The sequence below is a fragment of the Symphalangus syndactylus genome, chromosome 13, assembly GCF_028878055.3.
Source record: "Symphalangus syndactylus isolate Jambi chromosome 13, NHGRI_mSymSyn1-v2.1_pri, whole genome shotgun sequence".
Taxonomy (NCBI): Eukaryota; Metazoa; Chordata; class Mammalia; order Primates; family Hylobatidae; genus Symphalangus; species Symphalangus syndactylus.
This window is the reverse complement of record NC_072435.2, coordinates 111,264,877-111,290,898: the sequence shown is the minus strand read 5'-3', so window position 1 is coordinate 111,290,898 and position 26,022 is coordinate 111,264,877. Positions and strand designations below refer to the sequence as shown.

The 26,022-nt window shown below is 45.5% G+C and overlaps 1 long non-coding RNA gene and 1 pseudogene across 2 annotated transcripts in view; both read left to right on the top strand.

Annotated features, from left to right (window-relative positions):
* Positions 1–26,022, top strand: part of LOC129459619 (uncharacterized) — a 59,917-nt gene that overhangs the window by 24,833 nt on the left and 9,062 nt on the right. The window contains exons 3-4 of one of the 2 annotated variants that reach the window (XR_010114963.1): positions 13,957–14,147; positions 18,348–18,456. This is a non-coding gene — a long non-coding RNA (uncharacterized lncRNA). Of the gene's footprint in view, positions 1–13,956; positions 14,148–18,347; positions 18,524–26,022 lie in introns of both variants that reach the window. The other variant, XR_010114964.1, reaches the window with a different exon arrangement.
* On the top strand, positions 20,742–23,175 carry LOC129460263 (ubiquitin-like; annotated as a pseudogene).

The following is a 26,022-nucleotide window of genomic DNA, read 5'->3' as shown; positions in this document are numbered from 1 at the left end:
AGTCAAAACCTGCATGAGGCCAAGTATGGTGGCTCATACGTAATCCCAGCATGTTGGGAGGCTGAGGCAGGAGGATCAGTTGAGCCCAGGAGTTCGAGACTAGCCTGGGTAATGTGGTGAGAACCTGTCTCTATGAAAAATACGTTAAAAATTAGCTGGGCGTGGGGGCATCACCTGGACTGAGGAGGCTGAGATGGGAGGATCCCTTGAACCTGGGAGGTCAAGGTTGCAGTGAGCTATTGCATTCCAGCCTGGTGACAGACCCTGTTTCACACACACACACACACACACACACACACACACACATTTTAAAAAGCTGTATAATTTCACATGAAAACAAAGGGTCGCGTTTTACTAAAAAGTGCAAAGCAGAAGGTAGAAGTTCCAGTTAATAAGTTTTACCTAAATCTCCTGAAAACTAGTGATTTTTTTTCAAAAAGCTATTTTTGTGTTTATAGTTTAAATACCTGGGCTTGAACTCAGGATAGGTCCCTTACTTGCTGTGTGACCTTGGCAAGTCACTGCAACTCTCTGAGCCACAGTTTCCTCTCTGTAATTGGAAGCAATAATGCCTTCTTCTTGGAGATGTTGTGAAGAGTAATTAAGATATGTGCTCCAGGACAGAACCTGTATCTAGGCAATTTTTAAAACCCGAATGCCTTTTATACATACATTTCTAGGTTTATCATATTTGTATATTATTTACAATATATAAGTGTATTTTTTCAAAAAATATAACCAGCACTGTGATTTCACTGATGTTATTACTTAATGTGAGGCTAAATAAAAAAATACTGATATTCAGGTGATACATGAATATTGTGCAAATGGAAAGTAGATGCATTGCCAGCCAAGGTTTGGGAGCACCGAGATCATGGATGCAAATGTGTTCAGCAACTTTGGGTGCTCAGTGGGTGCTCCAGAAATGCTGGTTGAATGCATGTCATTGGAGAAAGCATCAGGAAGAGGGGCCCTGGCAGCTTTTCAGTGGACTTCTGCCGTATCTCTGCCCTCAGCTCCCTCCCCTCTTTTTCCCTTCCCTCCCCTCCCCTCCCCCTCTCCAGTCTTTACAAGTTTATCAAGACTACTCTGCCCCCATCAGGGCTCTGGGCAGGTCCCTGAAGAAGATTAAACAAGATGAATATTTCATAGCCCTTGACTGACAACTGCCGAGGACCTGTTGTGGTTCTGGTGCCCACATCTAGTGAAGGAAGGGGGGCAGGCAGAGGGGAGGGGGAGGAAAAGCCCATAGACTGAGCCATTGATCCGCTGGGTCCAATCTGCACTGATGAAACGCTCAGCTCCCAGCTCCCAGCTCCCAGCTCCCAAGCCAAAGGCAGCAAGTAATGGGTTTTAAGAGGCACGGGGCCAGTGGTAGCCCGGACACCCAGCCCCTTTGGGGCCCACAGAGGCACCACCAGGCCCCCAAAGACCCATTTCACTGTCTCTAGCTGTGGTCCCTCTGTCCTCATGGTGCCAGCCCAGTCCTTTTAACAAGCTGAACTCATTGTTTCCGACGCCTCCAACTCACTACCCCATTAAGGCCTGACGCCAGGCCCCTTTCACCAGGGGACCCAGATGACAGGGTGGCAAGGCGCCTCTCCGTCTGGGGACTCTGAGGAGGTGGGCAAAGACCCCAGGTAGCCTCGGAGTAATCCCATGGAGACAACTGTGACAATGTGGAATCCTCCCTTCCATCTGCTCCTTGGACACTGAGACTGGGGATAGAAGCGGTCCTGCTGATGAGGCTGAAATGTGGATTATTACTCTTCTTACCCCAGCTGTTCCTACATCCAAAGCTACTGACGCCACTTAACCCCACCTCTCAAAGGAGGTGATGGATATTGAGAATGCCTTCTAGTATCTTGCTCTAGCAGGGAAAAAAAGAATTTGTTTGGTGCTCCAGGGTTTTAAATGACTCAGTGACAATAAAATGCAAGCAGGGGCATTGCACTTTGGGCTGTGAAGAGTGTGACCTGGTGCATTAATTTCCTATGGCTGCTGTTATTAATAACAATTTACTACAAATTTAGTGGCTCAAAGCAACATGCAATGATTATCTTGTGGTTCTAGAGGACAGAAGTCTAAAATGGGTGTCACTGGGTTAAAACCAAGGTGTCAGCAGGGCCGCTTTCCTTCTGGAAGCGCTAGAGGAGAATCCATTCCTTGCCTTTTCCAGTTTCTAGAGGCAGCCTGCATGCCTCTGCTTGTGGCCCCTTCCTCCTCCTTCAAGGCCAGCAGCGTAGCATCCTCACCTGTCTCTCTGGTTTTATGGTCACACCTCCTTCTCTGACTTTTTGATGGACCCTTGCAATTTAATGGGGATAATCCAGGGTAATCGCCCCATTTTAAGATCCTTAACTTAATCACATCTGCAAAATCTCTTTCGCCATATGACCCAGCATATGCACATGTTGCCCAGATGAGGATGCAGACATTTTTGGAGGGTCATGATTTGGCCTATCACTCATGGCCTTGAACAGACGTTCTCTGACTCTGTTACTTGCTAATAACTCTATGACCTTTAGTAAGAACTTCATCTCTCTGAGGTTCAGCCTCTGCAAACTGGGGGCTGTAAGAGATGGCTTCTTGGGTCACCGGCAGATGAAATAATATAAATGAAAGATCTGGCATTTCTAGGTGACTTAATGTTCAATGATTATTTGTTATTTGGTGGGCACTGGTAATCTAACCCGAACAAGGTAGCCATTCCCTGCCCTGGGATGGAGTTACAGATTTGTGGTTTTAATCAGAGTGAGCTTTCTAATCTTTAAATTTTTACCATGCAAGCTTTTGTCCAAAAAGGTCAGTCGAGTTTATGGGCATTGCTCAGACTGAAGAGTGGATGGGGGACCTGTTGGCCTGGCACTGCCCCCATCCGCCAATTCCCCCACCAAACCCTTGGTGGTGCCCATCGTGAAGCCATGGAACTAGTCGTTTCTGAGGCTCAGCTTTCTCATGTATAAAATAGGTATGATAAGGCCTCCCTTGCAGGGTTGCTGAGAGAGCCGGAAGTAAACCATGTAGAGTGCCTGACATTATGCATAGAGTAAGTGCATAATGTCTGGGACCAGGTGCTGTTGGTACCTTTACAAGGTCTCTTTCCCTTGACGCTAACCCTGACTCTGACTTTTGAGAGTTTTTCTCTCAACCAGCAGATGGATTGTGGAAGCTGTAGACTGAACCAAGAAAACCACACATTTGGGTCTTTCTTCTCAAACTCCATTGGGGCTTCTCTTAAAGTCCCTTAACATCTGACTTCTCCAGAAGCCACCCTGGCTTTGCATTGTGGCGCAGTGAATGCCAAACCCCCCAGCCCATGAACCTGGATCAAAGAAAAAGATGGATCTGGAGAGAAAAATACTTGTCTTCCTTGAGGAGCAAGCCTTGAGTTCCATAGTATAGAGGGTATGAGGTTTTCCTTCACTCAGTCCTGGAAGAAGGACATGAATGAAAATGAACACGGTGGTCTTCCACCATTCCCACCACAGGGATGTCCTTGGGTTGCCACCACCTCTCAGTGTGGTTCAGGGGAGAAGATCTTGGACTGGGAAGCTGGCTGCCTGCATGCAAACCTCTGCTCTGGGCTTCCTGGCTGTGTGTCCTTGGGCAAGTAACATCCCCTCTCTGAGCCTGAGGTTCCTGGTTGCAACAGGTTGAAAGATCCCCTTGAATAAATAATGAATACAAGGGCTTAGCTCAGTATCTGACTTCCATCAATTATGTTCAGTAATTATAAGCAATTACTTCTTATTAGCCATCAAGCATAGAAAGCATGAAAAGTAAAAAATGACTTTAAGTAGCACCCAGTGCTAAAGAAATACCATGGTTTCTTTTCAATGATGCATTGCACATAGAGAGTAAACACAGCTTGAATCCTAACTTGCACATAGAAGAACAGAACTCCCAACCTTTCCATCTTTGACTCCCAGGACCTCCTGGATCTTTAGGTTAGAGACACTTAAGGAAGCCCAGAAGGAGAAAGCTGAGTCCAGCCCCAGCCCTGCTCTTCTTGCCAGGCCATCAATCTTGGGCTTATCTGTGCTGTGGATGGGAGGCAGCGACAATTGGAGTGTACTTGTCCTCTGGCCCTAAGCTCTTGCCTATGTCCAGGTGACTCCTGACCTCTGTGGGTACTGCAAGGCATTAGAAGGAATGGAGAAAGAAAAGAAGAAAATATAGAATTGGAGCAGCCTGTAAGTTCTCGGATAACATCACCTATTTAATGTCAATTAGAGTTTTTAACAACCAATTGCTGTGCCATTAACTTACAATAGCAACCTTGGGGGCATGCCAGCATGCTCCCGCAGACTAGCCTGGGCAGCCAGTTGGTGCTGGGTGTGCAAAGCAGACTCAGATTGCAGACTGATTGCAAGTTGGCATTGCTTGAGCAGGGTGCAGGTGGCCGGGGAGCAGGGAAGAGGGTGCCCAAGGAGCAAGGCATTTCACTAAGTGGATATTTATAGCAGGGCTCCTGGAATAAATGATCCAAGGAGAGGGCAGGAGGGGTGAGCTTGCTGGAGGTTGGCCAAGCCTTGGGTGCTGGATCCTGCCAAGCCGCAATCGCAGTGGCTCGCTTCACTCCAGAAGCCTGGTTGCCCAGTGGTGGGAAAGATAGGGAATGCTTGTTAGGGTATCAGGTGGGGGCAGCTTCACTTCTCTACTCTTACACTCCTAAATATGGACCTTGAATCAATTGTCAATTGTTTATTATTTGTGGCCTTTCATTTCCTTAATGTTAAAATGTCACGATGGTCCAATAGATAGTGAGCACCATGAACATCATTTGTGTGTCTTTTTTTATTTTTATTCTTTGTAAAGACAGGGTCTCACTATGTTACCCAGGCAGGTCTTGAACTCCCAAGCTTAAGCAATCTTCCCACCTCAGCCTTCTGGAGTAGCTGAGACTACAGGTGCAAGCCACCATGCCCTGCTAGTTTTTCTATTTTTTTTGTAGATATCCAGTCTCACTCTGTTGCCCAGGATCATTTCAAACTCTTAGCCTCAAGCAGTCCTCCTGCCTCAGCCTCCCAAAGTGCTGGGATTATAGGTATGAGACACTGCACCTAGCCATTCACTGACTCTGGTGGCCACCCCCAAAGATGTCCCTCAATAATACCATCTTCTGGTATCCATGTCCTCATGAAGTCCCTTCCCTCACAGAGTAGGGCTGATCTGGGTCACCAATAGGATATTGTGGAAATTATCTTGGTACCTGATTATCCTGAGTCACAAAAGACACTGTGGCTTCAACCTGCCCTCTCTTGGGTCGCATGCTACTATGGTTTGGCTCTAGTTCATCCCCACCACATCTCATGTTGAAATTTGATCCCCAGTGTGGCGGTGTTGGAAGTGGGGCTTAGTGGGAGATATTTGGATTACGAGGAGGGATTCTTCGTGAATGGCTTGATACTGTTCTTGCAGTGGTGAGTGAGTTCATGCTCTGGTGAGACTGGATTAGTTCTCTTGGGAATGGATTCATTTAGAAGAGAGTGGGTATTTATAAAGCCAGGATGCCCCTTGGGTTTGGGTTCTCTTTGCACGTTCCCACTTTCCCTTTGACCTTCTCTGCCATGTTTTGATGCAACATCAAAGCCCTTACCAGCAGCTGAGTGGATACTGGCACCATGCTTCTTGTACAGCCTTCAAAGCTGTGTGCCAAATAATCCTCTTTTGTTTATAAATTACCCAGCCTCAGTTATTCCTTTATAGCAACACAAAATGGACTAAGAGATTTTCTCTGAGGTAAGCCAGATGCCATATTTTGAGGACACTCAAGCAACCCTAGTGAGAAGTCCACTTATGAAGAACTGAGGCCTCCCACCATCAGCTAGCATCACCTTGTCCACCATGAGAGTGTCCCATGGTGGAAGCCAATCCCCCAGCGCCAACCTTCAGAGGACCGCAACCCTGGCTGATATTTTGACTGCCACCTCATGAAAGATCCTGAGCCAGAATTGCTCAGCTAAGTGACTCCTGAGTTCCTAGTCCACAGAGATGATGTGAGAAAATAAATGGCTATTGTTATTTTAAGCCACTAAGTCTTGGGAATATCTGTTATGCAACAGTAGAGAACTAACTCACTAACCTGTTATCGGCTCCTAGCCCAATGTTTAGCATGGTGGACATCTAATAAATAGCTGTTTGTGCATGAGCACATAATATTATTCCATAAGGTTGCTTTGTAGGTTAAATGAGATAATCTATGGAGGCCCTCAGCATAGTGCCTGGTGCTGAGCAAGAGCTCAGTAAATAACCACCCCTGGCATCATTGTTATCTTCATCATTACCAGTATTAGTTGTCCATGTTGCCAGAGGCAGGCAGAGTCACTGGTGTTTGACTCTCAGAGGGTTTAAGCAGTGTCTGAAGAAGAAAAATAAAGAGAGAGCAGGAAATGATCAGGGAGAGCAGATTGAGGGAAAAAGACAAAGACTGATAAGAGAACAAAGTATAAGAGAAGTGCTTACATATGGCTTGTGGAGTCAGGAAACCTGGATCCCTGCTCTCACTCTGCCCTAACCACTGCGAGTCATCAAACAAGCCCTGTTGGCTCTCTGGACTCATTTCAAATGGAGTTACAATCCTTTGTCCATCCTCCTAGGGTAGTAGAATAGAAAAAATGAGAAGGGGGGGGTTCTGATTCTGATTTTGCTATTACTTGGCTTTGGCAAGTTATATCATCTTCTGAACCTATTAAGCATATTGTGAAATAAAGGGTTTGGACTCAACAAGGAACCTTTCCAGCTCTGGAATCCAATAGCAGACTGATTTTTGCACATGGCATTTCTGCACATAAGGTGCTAAAGTGAAGGTTTTGCTTGGAGAGGGAAAATTGAGTGGATATTGGCAGAAGGGGGATTCAACCCAACGTCTGAGTACCTCTCAGGGTCTGATATCATTCCTAGTACTCTGAGCCCTTTATGTTGGAATCCAGACAGAGGGACATAATCTCTAGAAACATTTTGTTCATGTGGGTTGTATATGGCTAGATTCCATTTCAGTTCATTAGTTCCCATGCCATACTGGTTGTTATAGATTTTGCTTATCACTCACTGCCCAGAAGGGAAAGTTTAGGAGACATATTCTCTCCCCCCACCCACTTCTCTCTGGCTTCTCCATCCATTGCTAATGTAGACAACTCTACATATTTAGAATTCATTGGCTCAAGAAGGAGTTATGAAGTGCCTCCTCTGGGCAGGACCCTGGGCATTTAATGGCAACCAAGAGAGACACAACCAGTGCTTGTAGTTGAAGCTTGTAGTTTTGCAGGGAGAGGTTTTCATCATCATGAGTATTGCAAATGGCAGTGTTATGGGAGTGACTGTCAGGCAATCTGGAAGTTGGGAGTGAGGGAGAATCTCCCCAGGAAGGAGGTGTTGCAGCTGAGACCTCCAAGGCCCTGGAATTTGGAGGATGGTCTCTGTGCCAAGGCAGCTTCACCATAGCGGTTAATAGTTCAGAAGAACAGAAAATCATGGCAGGGCTGCAAGCAGCTTGAATGAGGTGGCTGAGTCCAAGAAATTCAAGGTCACAGAGTAAGCTGATGGCTCAGAGTCTGGACTATTTCAGCTGCAAAAAAGCAAAAGCCTCCTCAGGTTACGCTGGGCCCTAAAGGGGATTTATTGAACACACATATTCAGGAGTCCAGAGTGGGGCTTACCTCAGAAGCTGTAGGGACCTAAAGGATGGCCCATGTTCTCCCTATCTCCTTATTCCTGGGTTTGGCTTTCTTCTGCGTTTTTCCTTTTCTCTCTACCAGAAGATAGGCCTTCTATCCATTTGTGGACCATTCAGCCAGGAGGAGAAGTGACTGGCTACAGGAATCCCAGGCTCCACATATTCCAGCCTACTTGGCCACACAGCATACAAAATCCTAGGGAAGGATTCCAATCAGAGGTCAGGGTGATGGTCCCATCAGAACCACTTGGAGTGAGTGAGCAGGAGTAGCCTCAAAGAAGGGGGGCACTTTTACCAGAATAACAGGGAAAGTGAGGCTGGTATGACAAAAACAACCTCTGGCTACTCTACAGAAACCAAGTTTAATACTCACTCTAGTTATAGTACTTGATCAATTAACATGGTTACTTCTTTGACCCTCTCCTAAACATCAAAACTCCTGATAATTTGGTCAAGTTAGAATGCCATTGGCCAAGCACAGTGGCTCACGTCTGTATTCCCAGCACTTTGGGAGGCCAAGGCTGGTGGATCACCTGAGGTCAGGAGTTCGAGACCAGCCAAGCCAATATTGTGAAACCTTGTCTCTACTAAAAATACAAAAATTAGCCAGGTATGGTGGCACATGCCTATAGTCCTAACTACTTGGGAGGCTGAGGCAGGAGAATCGCTTGAACCTGGGAGGCAGAGATTGCAGTGAGCTGAGACTGCACTACTGCACTCCAGCCTAGGTGACAGAACAAGACTCCATCTCAAAAACAAACAACAAAGAGACTGCCATTGTTGTGTTTGAGGTGTGTGTGCGTTCGATTTCTGATTCAGGCAGATGTTCTAAAGAGGAAACATCTTTCTAGCTATTCTTCTATTCTTTATCTTTTCTTTTCTTTTTTTTTTTTTTGAGACAGAATCTCATTCACTCTCTCACCCAGGCTGGAGTGCAGTGGTACGATCTCGGCTCACTGCAGCCCCTGGCTCCCAGGTTCAAATGATTCTCCTGCCTTAGCCTCCCGAGTAGCTGGGATTACAAGCGTGTGCCACCACACCTGGCTAATTTCTGTATTTTTAGTAGAGACAGGGTTTCTCCATGTAGCCCAGGTTGATCTTGAACTCCTGACCTCAAGTGATCCGCCTGCCTTGGCCTCCCAAAGTATTGTATGTAATACACGCTTGTAGGTGTGAGCCACGGCGCCCAGCCAAGGAAAGCTATTTCTTAAGGTGGATAATGGGTTTATGGGTGCTTCTGAAACTGAAATTCACATACCATTTATCTAGGGGTGTTATTAAAATATAGATTCTGGTTCAGCGGGTCTGGGGTGGGGTCCTGAGAGCCTACATTTCTGGCAAGCTCCCAGGTAACGCTGATATTGCCTGTCCATGAACCACACTTAGCAAGGCTTTATATTAATTTAACTTTCAGACTAGGGAGGGAGAATAGGAAGAAAGATGGCTGTTTTAATAGAATCGAGTCAATATACAATCTCAGACTTGATGAAAAATTTAGAGATCATTTTTCTCTCCAGAAGCTCTTGCCCAGTTTCTGAAGAGCGGGAGACACTTTCTCTGTGTCTGCATTGACCACACTAAGACCTCCGCACCTCCCACGGGCATCTAATCGGGTGAATCTGGATGAATTTGAGAGTGGGGCAATAAAGTGGCGATGAAAGGACACCACGAAAGAGTTAAACCTTCTAGGAAGCAGAGTCCAACAGGCCCAGGCAAATGCAGAAGGGGTTGACCTGGCTCCAAGGGTTAATACTATTTTGTTTTCCAGGACTATTTGTTATATCAGGTTAGCGCAGGCAGAAGGTCATGGGGGTCGGCGGCCCCCCTCGCCATCCCCCTCCTCTCTCCTCTTCCCCCTGTCTCCTCCATTTGCAGCCTCACTGCCTCCTTTAATCGGATGACCCCGGACACTGAGCTTTCCTTGGGATTTTCTTGCCAGCGCCTTCAGCCTCGTTGCAGCCGACGCCAGCCGTCTCTCTCGTCCCGGCCCTCAGAGGCAGGCGCGCAAGCTAAAAGGCACTTTGCGAGAGGGGGAACCGTCTATTGCAATTTGTGCTGCGGTTTCTCTGGACAAGAGCGGATCAAGAAAAGGGTCCTTTGTCTTCTTCTGCCTTTTCTTTTCTTCTTCATCTTCTCTTTATTTCTCTTTGTATAAAATTGGTTTCCTCTCTTTTCCTCCTTTTGGTCATGTTTCTTTTCCTTATCTTCCATATTTGGATATTTGTATCTATTCTTTCCTTTCCTCTCTCTCTCTTCTCCTCTTCTTCCTTTACTTTTAGAAATTCCATCTCGTGAAATTGATAGCAAAAGGACGGATCTTCAAGGCAGCTTCGTCAAGGTTCCAATCCCAACCTGGTGAGGGTTCAAATCCCAGCTTTGCCCCTGACAAATTAGAATAGGGCTCTAGCAGCGTTCTTTAACCACACTAAGCCTCAATTTACTGATTACAAAATGAAGTTAAGAATCTCAACCTAATGGGCTGTCAAAGTTAGCCAGAAAGCATATGGAAAGCACAGAGTCTGGTATACATGGGTGCCCAATAAATGTTAGTCTTTTCATACCCTTAAGCCTTTTCCCTTTCCTCTCTGCTGTTCCTTTTTTTTCCTTTAGCTATGTTGCTTTTAATAACTTTCTTTTACATTTCTGGAAAATTATCTACAGGTGGAGAATCTCTTTGCAGAAAGTATGATGGTGTCGTGACAGGGACTTGGGTTTGCCACTTAATCGCTGCACAGGCTTGGGCAAGTTTATTGAAATTCTCTAAACCCCACTCTCCTCTTCTGCAGAATGGAATAGGATTTCTTCCCCTCTGGTGCAGTAGTAAGGATTAAATGACATCATGTGAGGTGGCACCTATCACTGAGCCCCGTGGCCACTACTTAGTCTCTCTCCTGTCACTCACACCCTCTCAGACCTCTCAGTCAGACTTTATTTCTACTGTAACAGAGTGCGCGATCAGTGCTCGTGTGGACAGGTTAAACTGTTAGTACTCATCCCTCTGCTGAGCAATTTGTTCATCCATCTATACACCCATCCATCTATGCATTGTCCATCCATCCGTCATCTATCTGTCCATTTATCCATTGTCCATCCATCCTTCATCCATACATCTATTCATCCATCCATCTATCCATACACTCATCCCTTTACTTACTCAATCACCCACCTGTCCATCCATTTGCCCATCATCACAGTCACCCACCCACTTATACCTCTATCTCAATTTTGCACTTATTCATTCACTACTCCACCTGGCTACCACCCATCCTATCCCATCCCAGCCCATCCATCTTCGTCATCCCATTCATCCATCCATTCATCCCATACTTCCCCATTGTATTCAACCTCACATTTATCTACCTATTCCATCTATTCATCCATCCACCCATCCATCCACCTATCCATGCATCCACCACCTATCCATCTATCCATCCATTCGTCCATCCACCCACCACCTACCCATCCATCCATCCATCCACCCATCCATCCATCCATCCACCACCTACCCATCCATCCATCCACCCACCCACCCACCCATCTATCCATTCATTCATACTTCCATTTACTCATCAATTTGTCACTTATTTACCTATGCATCCATTCATTTATTCAGACTGGTTGCATAATAAATAAGATTGGCCTAAATTATACCTTATCATAAAATTCTAGAAATTTCTAGAAACAGAAGATAGAAATAACAATAGCCACAACAGCAACATGATTTTGGAGCCATAGGTCCTTCTATTCAGTCTCCTCATGGAGCAGGTGGGGAGGAGGAAAGGGGCTTTGCTCTTAAGCACAGGACACATGCAGTTGGGTAGCTTAGTGGTTTTTAAACTGGGTCACAAGAATCCAAGGATTCTGTGGTTGTGTTAAAGGGCTTATTGACAGAAGGGCTGCTACTTCAAATAGAATGGCTCTCCACCCTGTCTTCCTTTTATATGGTCTCTGTTTAAGATTTAATTTGGAAAAAAAAAGTTACTTAGCTGTTATGGAAAATTTTTAAAGCACGAGTATAGTCACACATTTTAGATACTAAAGAAAAGTTCAGAAAAATCTGTCTTTTACCTTGCCAACCACAGAATAAAGAGGTAATCTCTCACTCATGTAGTTTTTTTTTTTTTGGAGTACTTACCATAAGCCAGGTAGTGGGCTAACAATTAAATGGACCATCTCATTTAATCCAATAATGACTCAGTGGGGTTGGTATCATTATCTCCATTTTTCAGATGAGGAAACTGAGGCTGATAGACATCAAAGTACTTGCCCAAAGTCACACAGCAATTAGAACAGTGGAGTTAGGATTTGAACCTAGGAATTTTCTCCAAAATGCAGCCTGCCTGCAATGGGAGGCTAATTACCCTCTAAGTTGTGGCCAAAGGGGCACTGGAGAAGAAATAGCAATAGGGCTTTTGTTCTTATGTCTTTCTTGGTTAGTTCTTCATCTCCTCTTTCAGCTTTTACAATGAACACCAGAGGGGATGATGAGACTCAAATACCCAACAAACTAAAATTATAGATTCTTGGATTTAGAAAGGACTGAGGTTAGTGCTTTTCAAACTAGGTTCCCCAGAGACCAAAAGTTCCCCAAGATTCTTCAGTGGTTTCTACTGAACATGATCAGAGGTCACTGTGTCATGATGGATGTTAAACAGACCTGGCTTCATGTCTAGGGCTGGCCAGTTACTAATTCCGTGACCTTGTAGAAGCGACTTTCTTTCTTGAAGACTCGGCTTCCTCATTGGTAAAAGGGAGACAGAAATAATACTTATGTTATAGGTTTACTCTGAGAGTTAAATGAGAAAATGCGTCTAGAATGTTACATAGAGTTCCTGACATATGGTGACTGCTCAGAAATTTAGCTATCGTCTTCATCATTGTTGTCATCATTATCATCATTTGTGGCTCCCTATGAGTAAGAACCTGCATGACCAAATAGCACTAAAGCTAGAGAAATGGTCCGAAAACCAGTGACCTAAGACAACATGATCAGCAGTCCTTCCCAGATAATAATTATTTTTCCAGGATTTGTTTATAGGTCTTAAAGTGACTTTCAGGCCTGGTGTGGTGGCTCACACCTGTAATCCCAGCACTTTGGGAGGCCGAGGTGAGCAGATCACCTGAGGTCAGGAGTTTGAGACCAACCTGCCCAATATGGTGAAACCCCGTCTCTACTAAAAATAAAAAAATTAGCCAGGCGTGGTGGTGGGCGTCTGTAATCCCAGCTACTCGGAGGCTGAGGGAGGAGAATCACTTGAACCTGTGAGGCAGAGGCTGCAGTGAGCCGAGATTTCGCCACTGCACTCCAGCCTGGGCAACAAGAGAGAAACTCCATCTCAACAAAACAAAACAAAACAAAAAACCCTCTGGTGTTAACCAATATCATTGCTATAGACTTAGAAAATTTCAAAGCTGATGGCTGGAACTGGGTTGGAGTCTTACTGCCTTTTCTTGTTGGGAATGATCTGGGATTAAAAAAAAATTTTGAGTTTTCATTATTTCCCTAATTAAGAAGAGTGTGTGTATGAAAGAGAGGGGGATGAGGGAAGGAGGGAGGGAGTAAGAGGGGGAGAAAGAGGGAGAGAAACTTGGAAAAGCTTTCAAACCTTTCTGAATATCATTCCCTTGTCTATAAAATGAGGCAAATACTTCCAAGTATGGTTCCACCACAGGCGCTGGAGAGAGAATAAAATTAGAAAAGACAATATTTGCTGAAGGAGTTCCATATACCCGAACCACTACTTTCAAACACATTCTCTCTCTCTATCCTCACTACAACCACAACGCCATGAAATAGCTATTATTACCCCAAATGACATGATGAGGAAGCTGAGGCTTGCACAGGGGCAGTAGCCTGCCCAAGGGCAGGTAGTTGGAAAGTACAATTCGTTTGTTAATTCCCCAACTATTTATTTGGTACTGCGGAATTCACATCTCTGTGTATTTTAACTTCTGTCCCCAAACAAACGTATGCAGAAACCAAAATACCAGTTTGAGATAAGAGTGGGCTTGGCATTCACATTTGTGACTGTCTTGTTAGATTATTATTATTTGTTGTGGTAGTAGAAATAGTAATAGTATTTATGTCAAAGATAGAGCTAAGCAAATATCTCTTTGAGCTTGTTTTCAATATTAAATTATGCCACTATTGCTGCTATAAATAAGCACTTCTATATATTGAGCACTGGCCAGGTATATGTTCTTGATCTATGAGCTTTATATGGTCACCTCACTTCCATTCTAAGCAAATAAGTCACTCTTTTATCTCCATTTTACAGATGAGACACTTGAAGGAGTCAGTCCACAATAATTTCTGGAGCATCTACTTTGTACTATCTGCTGTTCTAAGCACTGTGGGTTCACTGGTAACAAGGACAGAACTACTATCCCCAAGGAGTTATGTTCTAATTGGTGGATGGGAGGACACAGATTAGGGACACAGAAACAAATGAGGTAACTTCTGTCACTGGTAATTGCTTTCGAAGAAGAAATAGGGTCATTACATAGAGGATGATTGCTTTAGGAGGTCAGAAAGGGAGGTGTCTCCGTGGAGGTAACATTTAGTTCAAATTTGAATAACGAGAAAGAGGCAGGGACCAGCAAAAGCTGCACATGCAGAGGTCCCAGGGCGGGCACAGAATGGATAGAGGTGGATTAATGGGTTTATGTCCCACAAGCTGTTCTCTGCACTTGAACTCAGGGCTGTTCCCATAACCAATATTCTGAACCATCCTATTCTACTGCCTGCCTGGATACTCCATCAACTGGGGAAGGCTGCAGGTAAACTATGCCTCTGCTGGGTATTTTCAGGGAGGAATTGTCCAGAGCTGTCACTTCCCAGGAAGCCAGCCAATCTCTTAGGAAAATGCCAAGGATGCTTGTCCCAAAAGAAAGTTGCAAAACCAAGCCTTAGATACCTGTACCTCTTGGTTGGCCAAAGGGTAAAACTCTGACGAGAGCTCGTGGTCACGTCCACTGTAAAGCAAGTGAAGTTGTCTCATCCTGGGGTAGCTGTTAAATGTCATGCTTGTCCTCCCCAAGAAGTCCAAATATAAGCTGTGCATTTACGATGCTCTGGGTTGGGGAAGAAGGGGTTCTAGTATGTATAAGTTGGTAATTCCCAAACTTCAGTGTGCTCCCAAATCTCCTGGGGAATCTTGTGAAAACTGCAGATTCCCATTCAGTAGGTCTGGGGCAGTATCTGAGATTCTGCACTTCTAAAAAGTTTCTAGATGAGCTGAAGTCACTGCTCATGAAGCATACTTTGAGCAACAAGACTATACAATGCTGAGTATTTCAGAACAAAGAAGAAAGATTACAAAGCAGTGATTGTACCAGCCACGGCTGATGGAATATTTATTAATCACCAGATGGCCTTTCATTTTGCCCTTCTGAGATGGGTTGGGCATTGACATTATCCCTGTTTTACAAGTGAGCCAACTGAGGCACTAAGAAGTCAAGTGCCTTGTCCAGTGTCACCAGATGGATGAGAGGTGGAGCTCAGGCTGTCTGCCTTCCAAGTGCACCTCACCGCCTATGTCTCTTAGGCCCCCCACTTACCACCTGGAGGATAGAGTTTCCAAGTGGGTCAGAAGCTGCTCTCCAAAACCGGTTGGATTTCACAACTGAATTAATAGACTCCGTGCTGTCTCATTTTAAGTAGGCACACACCCAAAAATTTGAGGTTCACCTGTCAGGTGCAAGTGTTTCAGCGTATTCATTGCCAAGGCAGAGTTTCTATGCCTTATAAGGAAGCATCCAGCATTGCCTTTGGAAGGATTTTAGGTGTCAAAGGAGTCCCACCTGCGGGAATCTTGACAGGCTCAGCTAACCCCATTTTCCAAAGACCTCAAAACCCAGTGGTCTGGATGAATGAGAATAAATGTTTTTGGTGCAACATGAACCTGAGAAGCTCTGCGTTAGGTTCCCACCACTGTGGAAAACAGGTCAGCGGAAAGCACCAGATAATAAGTAACTCCAAAAAGGGATGATGGGCTAAGTACAGACTTCTAGTTCTCAGGGCATTTGGCAGGGACCCTAACCTAGACCTGGACTGGGGGTTGTTGAGGGGGTGTCATGGATAAAACAATGTGCTCCCTGCCGGGGACAGCAAGGACGTTTGACCCCACTACTTATCCTCCCTGCTCGATTCCATCAGCTGCAGCCTGTTCCAGGGTTTATTCAGCACTGGCAAAGAAAGCAACGCCGTTTTCTCGAATAACAAAGTATCAGTAAAGGTCGCCCTCTCACTGAGTCTCCCCAAGGCAGGCACAAGTTTCCAACCCAGAAAGACATAGATTCAGAGGGAACTCAGAAGTATCAAGGATTCCCCTCTCCTCCTCCCTCCGACAACCGCTGCCACCCCCACCCTAAGCCCTCCCCACCCTTCCTCCCTCCGCCCCGCCCTCCTCCCCCCAGGAGACTGGAGGAACTTGGCAAGCCATCTCGTCGCCAATCAATCTGTGGTGTAACAATTAGCACTTAGGCACCACTCATGCTAAACACACGCTTAGAAAACACTTAAAAAAAAAAAAAAAAGAAGAGTCATCAGAGGTAGAAGCCAGGGCAGCACCGGTTGGGGGACGCCAGGGAGCGGAGCCAGGAGGAGGCCTGGGGAGGAAACAGATCAATGCACTGCGGAATGGAAAGCATCTGATACCCTATTATTGACGAGGCCAAAGCACTTTGAGGCGTGTTTCCACCGTGAGCAATTAGTCTGAGAGACCGCAGGAGTTAAGCTAACACTGGTAGCCCCCCCATCTTCCAGTTGGATGACACTTTCATTGGGTAGCGAGCCCCCGCAGCAGTGGCGCCAGCCTGCAGCCGTAATGGGGCCCATCCGCGGAAGGCCGAATGCTCCAGTCTCCCAGAAGGCCCCCTTCGAGCCCCCCACCCCGCCCCAGCTCCCCCCACCCCACTCCCAGTAACAGAATCCAGTCGACACAGAGTCTGTCTGCGCGCCTGCGAGCTGCCTAAATTGATTGTAATGGTTTTATCACGCGCAGAAAGAGCTGGCTGTTTTCTCGCCTCTGCTGTCGGCTTTCATAAACGCCCAGGCAGGAGGAAGTGATTCCTCTTCGGGAGCACTGAATCAGATGAAAGGCAACTTTTGTTTGTTCCGAGCAACTCGCAGCCTCCGCCACTGCCTGTCTCCAGCCCTGCTCCAGGCACCCTCGCTGGCGGTGCACACAACAGAGACTCAGACTCAGACAGCGTCCCCCAACTCACCCCACCCAACAAACAGCAGGGGGTGGGGGACTTGTTTCTGGAGCCAGTTCTGGGTTCATCTCTGGAGGCTTCAGTGTCTGGGGCAGGGAGTTTCAAGGACGCATTGGGTAGAGAGAAGAGTTAATGAAGCTGGCAATGATGATCAGCAATGATAAGAATGAAGATGAGGATGGCTAGCATTTCTGAGCGTTTATCCCCAACCAGGCAGTGTGTTTAAGCACATCGTAGATATTTCTTGGAATTCTTACAGCGATCTTATGAGACTTTATTTCCGCCGTTTTGTAGTTAGGGGAATTGAGACATAAAGAGGCATGTGAAATGGTCAAGGTTATCCAGGGAGCAATGAGAGGAGTGAGAGGAATTAGAGCCCAGTTCTGATTCCTAATCTGGTTCATTCTCTATGCACCATATCGCTTCTTTAAATTTGGTAGGGCGAAAAGACATGCTGTCATCATACCTCAGGTACTGGGTATTCCCCAAGGATTGCAGAAATTTGAAACTTCGAATAATTTAGGCTTAAAAGAATCTAGACCCAGCCGAAAAAATTGAAAGCTAAATGAAACACCCTTTGGTCCAGCCCCCCTTAAATATTCGCCAAGTTCTTTTTCATCACCTGGTCTCTAATCTCTCTGTTCCCTCAGCCTGGAATTCCGAACTGTACCCTAGATATGCTTGTGAGAATGCCTAGACAGTCTTCAAACGGAAGCTCTTCCTGGAAGCCTCTTTTTCCCTCTCCCTTGCACCCTGTCTAGACTTCCGTGGCCCCAGCAACATTTCTTTCCACTGTGATTCTTTATTACCTATCTTCCCATTAGTGTTAACTCAGTGCGTATTTGTTGAGCTCTTACGGTATGCCAGTCTCCATATTAGGCTGAAAGCTCATTGGGACATGTCTTATTTATCTTCACATCCACAGTGCCTGGCCCATAGTCTGGCCCCAGCAAATGTCAGTTTCATGAATGATGACCAAGATCATGGGCCAGCCCCCTGTTTTTGCAAATAAAGTTTTATTGGAACACAGCCACACCCATTCATTTATGTATCCTCCATGGCTGCTTTCGTGCTACAGTGGCACACTTGAGTAGCTGTGACAGTGACTGCACGTTCTGCAAGCCTACCATTTTACTACCTAGGTCTTTACTAAAATGTTGTCTGATGACTGATCAAGGGGATGATCAGATAATTTTCCAAACTTTTCATTTTGTTTTCTGTATGTAGCTAGCATACTATTGTTGAATAGCTACCTGTGCAGTTTCTACCCTCTAGTAAATTCACTGGACACATGGATCTCATTTTCATGTCTCCCTGTGCCTATAACCTTTGGTAGTGCCCTCCTACACAGTTTGTGGCTTGAGCATGTGACCTGTTTTGGACAATGGGGTGGTAACAAACTCACTTCAGACACTGGAAACAGTGATTTTTTTTTTTTTTTTTCTGCTAGTCACCACCATGACAACACCCCCTGCTGGAAAGGTATGAGTCATCCCAGCTGAGGACATCCTAAACCAGACAGCCCCCAGCCAATCTACCCACTGACCACAGATGCATGAGTAAGACAGCTGTACCTAGCCCACATCAGTAGAACTAGACAACTCGTCTCTAGACAACTAGACTCAAGTAAGATGGTTGTTGCTTTGAGCCACCAAGTTCTGGGTTAGTTTGTTACACAGCAGTAACTAACATACATATACTTATGGGTGTACAATTTATGACTCCAAACCAGGTGTTTTAATGAATCGCTTGCAGAAATGATTCAGGCATGCACCATGAAAACAAGAATTCCTTTGTGTGTCTTGGAGGTGGGTGAAGATGCAGTGTAGTCTATTGATTTATAATTTTTTATAACTTTTTTTTGAGATGAGGTCTTGCTACATTGCTCAGGCTAGTCTCAAACTCCTGATCTCAAGCAATCCTCCTGCCTCAGCCTCATGAGTAGCTGGGACTACAGGCATGCTGTGCCTGGCACATTTATCTGTTCTTCCTACTTTGGAAACACCTCTGTATTTGGGGAAAGTGGTCAGAATCATTTAAAGAAGGTGAAATGCCAGTCTGCAGTAAGTTTTCTGGCAGTGTCAGGGAGTGATCCTGTGTTTTGCAGGAAGGACTAAGCCAAAGGATTTGATGCAACAGCTTTAGAAATTATCTGGATTTTACTGATCAGGGTATCCCTTAGCTGCATTGGCAAAAATAACCAAATCGGGATGTAACCATGAAATTATGTGTCCGCTGTGCTTGTTTCTAATGTTGTAGAGCATGGGTCTATAAAAAACGACTGGAACATGCCATTCTTTGCATTTCAAAGCCTGGAATTTAACCAGCAGATAGTTTTCTATGTGTTCTTGAAGATTTCTTTTCTCTTCTTCTTCCCTCTGTTCTCCCGTTCTCTCTGTTCTTATCTCCTATTTCATGTTCTCAAGCTTCTCTGCATTTCTACACTGACTTTGGGGTAGGGTGTCAACTGTCTTTAGTACACCCAGCACGGTAGGAGAAACTGTGAGAATCACACTGAAGACAAATTCGTAATTTATTCCCCAACTAAAGGTGCTGACCCCTGCTTTTCATAAGGAAACACAATGGCTGTCATTAGCCCCTTGGTATTGGTGGGAATTTCCTGCCTACATTACATTCTGGATAAAATCTTTAAGGCTACAATCCAGGCACAAGCAGAAAAGATGGCATGAAGACCCTAGCTCCCAGCACCACTGCCCCGAAAAAAAGAGAATGTGACCAAGGTCAGAATGAACAGTTGGATTGGGAGGAGAAAGTCAGAACTCCTATTCCACCCTGGAGCAGGACTCAGGCCTAAGGTGATAGGTGGTAAAGTTATAATATTTCTCCAAGAGTAAAGTGGGAAGGATGAGGATTGATAATCCCAAGGGCCCATGCTCTCTACAACTCTAGCCTGGGAGGATTCAAAGCGGAGTCCACTGTGATGATGGAAGGGCAGCTGAATAGCATGCAGTTTAAAGAAGTGCAAATGGATGCGCTTGGACCTGGCAAGTGAAGTCTTGAGTCTTTTATAAGGTGGTCCCTGAGTTGGTCAAGATATTACTCTCAGGGATGTTGGGAGCAGGGCTGTCTCGGGAACAGGTCTGCAGTAAGGGGAGGGGGGGGGTGAAGAATGCTGGCAGATGGTGTGGGTGAGCTGCACAGCAATTTGGAAGAGAACACATGTTTCCAACCCAGATTCCCCCTGAACACTCCCATGGCCAGTGGGGTTCTATTTCAGCCAAAATGAGGCTCAAAGATTGGTTTAAGTAATGAACTTGTGAGCCCTTTCTATCATATAAAACGCACCCAGGCATTGCTAGAATGAATTAATGAGCATGTTTATTCATTTCCTAGGACTACCATAGCCAAGCACGACAGACTGGGTGACTTAAAACAAGAGAAATGGATACTCTTGCAGTTCTGAAGGCTAGAAGCTACAAATCAAGGTGTTAGCAGGGCTGTGTTCTCTCCGAAGGCTCTAGGAGAGAATGTGCTCCATGTCTTTCTCTTAGCATCTCCTGGTTGCTGGCAATCTTTGGCATTCCTTAGCTTGTAGATGCGTCAGTCCAATCTCTGCCTCCATCATCACGTGGACCTTGTCCTGTGTGTCTTCACATTTTTCCCCTGTGCATGGCAGCCTCTGCCATTTCTCTTCCTTTTATTAAGGCACCCCCATCATATTGGAGCAGGGGCCACCCTAAGGACCTCATCTTAACTTGACTCCATCTGCAAAGACCCTATTTCCATATACAATCACATGCACTGGTATGGGAGTTAAGACTTCAATGTATCTTTTTAGGGGACACAATTCAACCTGTGACAACATGAAAAAAATAAGCCTATCATGGAAGATATCTATGCATTGGCTTCTAGTGAGGAGTTAAGGAGATTTAAGGTATTCCTTATCATACCCCCTTAAGCAGATTTAAGGTGTTCCTTGTCATACCTGCTCACCTCTGAATGCAGCTGCAGCTGCCGGGCAGAGGTTCCTGCAAACTCAGACTCAAATCGACAGTATGCTATTCAAGTGCGTACCACGGCCTCTGTGAAGCTGTAGGAAGCTGCCGAGGCCATGAGAAGGAGTCACTAGGGGTGACCCTCAACCAGTGGCAGGTGGAGTTGGGGTCTAAATGCCTCACCTTGATCCATCAACAGGACATTTCTGGGATGTATTCTGTACACTTCTCACAGCTTCCAACGGGTTTATATCCCATTGCCTACACAGCTGCTTCATATACGAAGTAGCCTCAGGCGGGCGTGGTGGCTCACACCTGTAATCCCAGCACTTTGGGAGGCTGAGGCAGGTGGATCATGAGGTCAAGAGATCGAGACCATCCTGGCCAACATGGTGAAACCCCATCTCTACCAAAAACACAAAAATTAGCTGGGTGTGTTGGAGCGTGCCTGTAGTCCCAGCTACTTGGGAGGCTAAGACAGGAGAATCACTTGAACCCGGGAGGCAGAAGTGACAGTGAGCTGAGATTGTGCCACTGCACTCCAGCTTGGTGACGGGGTGAGACTGTCAAAAAACAAAAAACAAACAAAAAAAGTAGCCTCACGTTGGCTTTTCCTTCTTTCTTGGCTCACTCTGTCCATTCCCTTGCACCTGAGTCCCGAGGTCACCTTGACCTCCCCACTCTGACCCTTCCCCTCCATGTTACCCCCACCACCAATAAAACTACCTGTATCCAAGTCCTTGTTTCAGGCTCAACTTCTGGCAGATTTCAAACTAAGCAGACAGAGAGAGAGAGAGAGAGAGAGAGATGGGAAATGGAGAAGACCAGAGATATTTGTTTTTAAATCTAGAGCCTAGCTCTGGCCCTTGAAAGAATGATAAGAACGAAACTGTTTGCTCTGTGCCAGGCATGGTGCTAAACATAGTATATGCACCATTTCTTATAATCCTACTGTCGTGGGTTGAACTGTGCTCCCCAAAATGATATGTCTACATCCTAACATCTACAGTCTGTGAATGTGACATTATTTGTAAGAAGGGTCTTGCAGATACACAAAAAATCAAAATTAATAGATGTTGCTGTGGATGCGGTGGAAAGGGAACACTTCTACACTGCTGGCGGGAATGTAAACTAGTACAAGACCTATGGAAAACAGTATGGTGATTCCTTAAAGAACTAAAAGTAGAACTACCCTTTGATCCAGCAATCCCACTACTGGGTATCTACTCAGAGGAAAAGAAGTCATTATATGAAAAAGATACTTGCACACACACGTTTATAGCAGCACAATCCACAATTGTAAAAATGTGGAACTAGCTCAAATGCTCATCAGTCAATGAGTGGGTAAATAAACTGTGATATATATATGATAGAATACTACCATAGAAAGGAATGACTTAATGGCATTCTTAGTAACCTGGAGTAACCTAATCATATTCTCACTGATAAGTGGGAGCTAAGCTACAAGGATGCAAAGGCATAAGAATGACACAATGGACTTTGGGGATTCAGGGGAAAGGGTGGGAAGGGCGTGAGGGATAAAAGGCTACACAATGGACTTTGGGGATTCAGGGGAAAGGGTGGGAAGGGCGTGAGGGATAAAAGGCTACAAATTGGGTTTAGTTTTTCTGCTTGAGTGATGTATGCACCAAAATCTCACAAATCACCACTAAAGAACCTACTCATGTAACCAAACACCACCTCTTCCCAATAACCTATGGAAATTAAAAATAAATTACAAATACAATTTTTTAAGAAAGAAAGGTCTTGTAAATATAATTAAGAATCTCAAAGATGAGAACACACTAGATTATCAGGGTAGGCCCTAAGGGACAAGAATCCTTGTAAGAGGAACACAGAAGAGAGATACACATGGAGGAAGGTGATGTGAAAATGGAGGCGCTCTTTCTCTTCGTGAGGAGGCCGAGCTGCAGACTCAGAGAGGCAGATCTTTGTGAACACCCTCACGGGCAAGACCATCACCCTTGAGGTGGAGCCCAGTGACACCATTGAGAATGTCAAAGCCAAAATCCAAGACAAGGAGGGCATCCTGCCTGACCAGCAGTGTCTGATATTTGTGGGCAAACAGCTGGAGGATGGCCGCAGTCTCTCAGACTAGGATACCCAGAAAGAGTCCACCCTGCACCTGGTGCTGCGCCTGCGAGGTGGCATTATTAAGCCTTCCCTCCATTGGCTTGCCCAGAAATACAACTGCGACAAGATGATCTGTGCCAGTGCTGTGCTCACCCCCGTGCTGTCAACTGCCACAAGAAGAAGTGTGGCCACGCCGACAACCTGTGCCCCAAGAAGAAGGTCAAATAAGGTTCTTCCTTCCCCGCAGGGCCTCATGGCCCTGGGGATCAGTAAAGTGTCCCTTTCATTGACTGGAGCAGAAAAAAAAAAAAAAAGAAAATGGAGGCAGAGTTTGGGGTAATGTGTCTATAAACCAAGGAGTTCCAAGGACTACTGTCACTACTGTCAGCCACCAGAAGGTAAGAGAGGAGCAGGGAATAGATCCTCCCTCCCAGCCTTCAGAAGAAACCAGCCCTGTGGACACTTCGATTTCCCACTTCTGGCCTCCAGAATAATGAGAGAATGGATTTCGATTGTTTTAAGCTATCCAGTGTGTGGTCATTTCTTGCAATAACCCTAGAAAATGAATACACCTACACAATTCTATAAGTTAATGATTACTGTATTAATATTCCACTTTACACATGTGGAAACTGAGGCATAGGGAGTTTAGTTAACATCTGAGTGGCCAAGAAAGAGTGGAAATCTGAATTTAAATCCACCTGTCTCATGCAACATCGTCCTCTTAACCGTGCTCTAGACTGCCTTCCTGAGAGCCGACTGCATTTCTTCTGTGTAGAAGGAGAGTTGAGGGGAAATGAGAAGCAGTTTTTGTCATGGAGATTTGTATAAGACTAGGGTCCAGGCAGTTCTGTTTTAGGGCCCTGGGTGACAAAAGGCATGCACCATGGCTGGGTGCGGTGGCTCACACCTGTAATCCCAGCACTTTGGGAGGCTGAGGTGGGCAAATCACTTGAGGTCAGGAGTTTGAGACCAGCATGGCCAACATGGTGAAACCCCATCTCTACTAAAAATACAAAAATTAGCCAGGTGTGATGGCAGGTGCCTGTAGTGTCAGCTACTTGCAGGGCTGAGGTACAGGAATCGCTTGAACCCGGGAGGTGGAGGTTGCAGTGAGCTGAGATCATGGCCCTGCACTCCAGCCTGGGTGACAGAGCAAGACTCTGACTCAAAAATAGACAAAACAACAGAAACAAAGCATGCACCAAGAAGATCATGAATAAACTTACTAAATGAGAGCTACCCCTGGCCAATCTAAGCAGTAACTAGTAAGGGCAGGTGAGTAGGAAATGATTCTGCAATTCCACAGGTAGGGGACATGAGTTAGAGACCTGTGGGTGTTTAAGTTAACATAACCTTCGGATCTGGGGGCTGGAAAGTCCTGGGAAGGCTTGGAATGATTGTCACCAGCCAAATGAGCCTTTGTTATATAGAGACTGTGTAGGCCATATTTTAGAGAGAAAGGTCACAGAGTGGGTGGGAGGAGGCCTTGGAGAGTGAGGTAAGCTTAGAGGTGGAGAGAAGCCAAGAAGGAAGCAGGCAGGGGTCAGGATTAGAACTTGGAAACAAAGGGCAAGTCCAACTTCTCGTGGATAGTCACTGCACCCGGACACACAGTGACTCTGCAGCCAGGTGGCTCCCAGCCAAGCCAGCTGGACTTGTGGGGCATAGGATATCCATGGCACTGCACAAGAATAAAGGGGATTGAGTTGTTAAGGGAAACATTTAGATGAACTAGAGGGAATGTCTTCCTCAAAGTTGATGTGAATAAATGGAGAATCAGAGCTCTAAGAGGAAAGCTGGCAGCTTCAATCAAATTAGAAGCTTCATGGATTCATTAAATGAGTATTATGTGCCCAGTTTGGCACCTGCTGCTGGAGTCTTTTTTTTTCTTCAGATGGAATCTTGCTCGGTTGCCAAGGCTGGAGTGCAGTGGCGCAATCTCAGCTCACTGCAACCTCTGCCTCCAGAGCTCAAGTGTTTCTCCTGCCTCAGCCTCCCAGGTAGCTGGGACTACAGGCCTGTGCCACCAGGCCCAGCTAAGTTTTTGTATTATTAGTAGTGACAGGTTTTTGCCATGTTGGCCAGGCTGGCCTCAAACTCCTGATCTCAGGTGATCTGCCCGCTTTGGCCTCCCAAAGTGCTGGGATTACAGGTGTGAGCCACCATGCCTGGCCAGGAGTCTTTTAAAATAAGAGAAATTAAGCATGTTTGAGGAGATGTTTGTTGTTTGACTGAGGAAATAAAGATTATACATGAAACTCTCTGGAGAAAACGGCCAAGGGTGCATATTCACAAACAGAATGATGTATTTTAAATCCAACTTCCAAGGAAGATGAGAGAAGGTAGTAATAAGGTGGCCATAGGAGATAGACTCTTAGGTTGCAAAGAGAAGGCACCAAAGATTAACTTAAGCCCTAGCTGTTAAACACACATCACACACTACTCTCTCTCCTCTCCTTCCATGACCCATGGCAGACATCACTAATCCATCATGGTACTCTTTCCTGTCCAGGCTTCATGTTTGCAGACACTGTACTAGACAGGCACTACTAGAGGTGGCATGAGAAGTGAAATCCCCTAACTCTCCTAACCTTAGGTCATGAGAGTTTATTTTATAAAAATGCAGGGAAGTATGAAAGCATAGGGAATAACACAGTGTTTCCAAGACTAGGCTATAGAGCAAGCCTCATGGAAAACAAGACCAGTGTTTCACTTCCATTCTGGATCCAGCAGTAGTTCTAGTAACCTCAATTCACCCTGTATCTCCTTCAGAGAGAGAGGGAAAGAGAGAGAATCTGATGACTGAAACAATTTGTCGTCAGCCAATATGGCATGACAGTGACTATCCTCAAGATAACTTATAGATGGCTGACTTTTATTATGAACCCCTCTTTCAATTACATTTACATTGAATGGCAACTCTTTAATCCAAGGGTCAGCAAACTTTAATGAAAAGGGCCAGAGAATAAAAATGTTCGGCTTTGCAGGCCATGCAGTCTCTGTCACAGTGACTCAGTTCCATCGTTGGAGCACAAAAGTAACCATAGATAATACACAAACCAATGAGTGTTG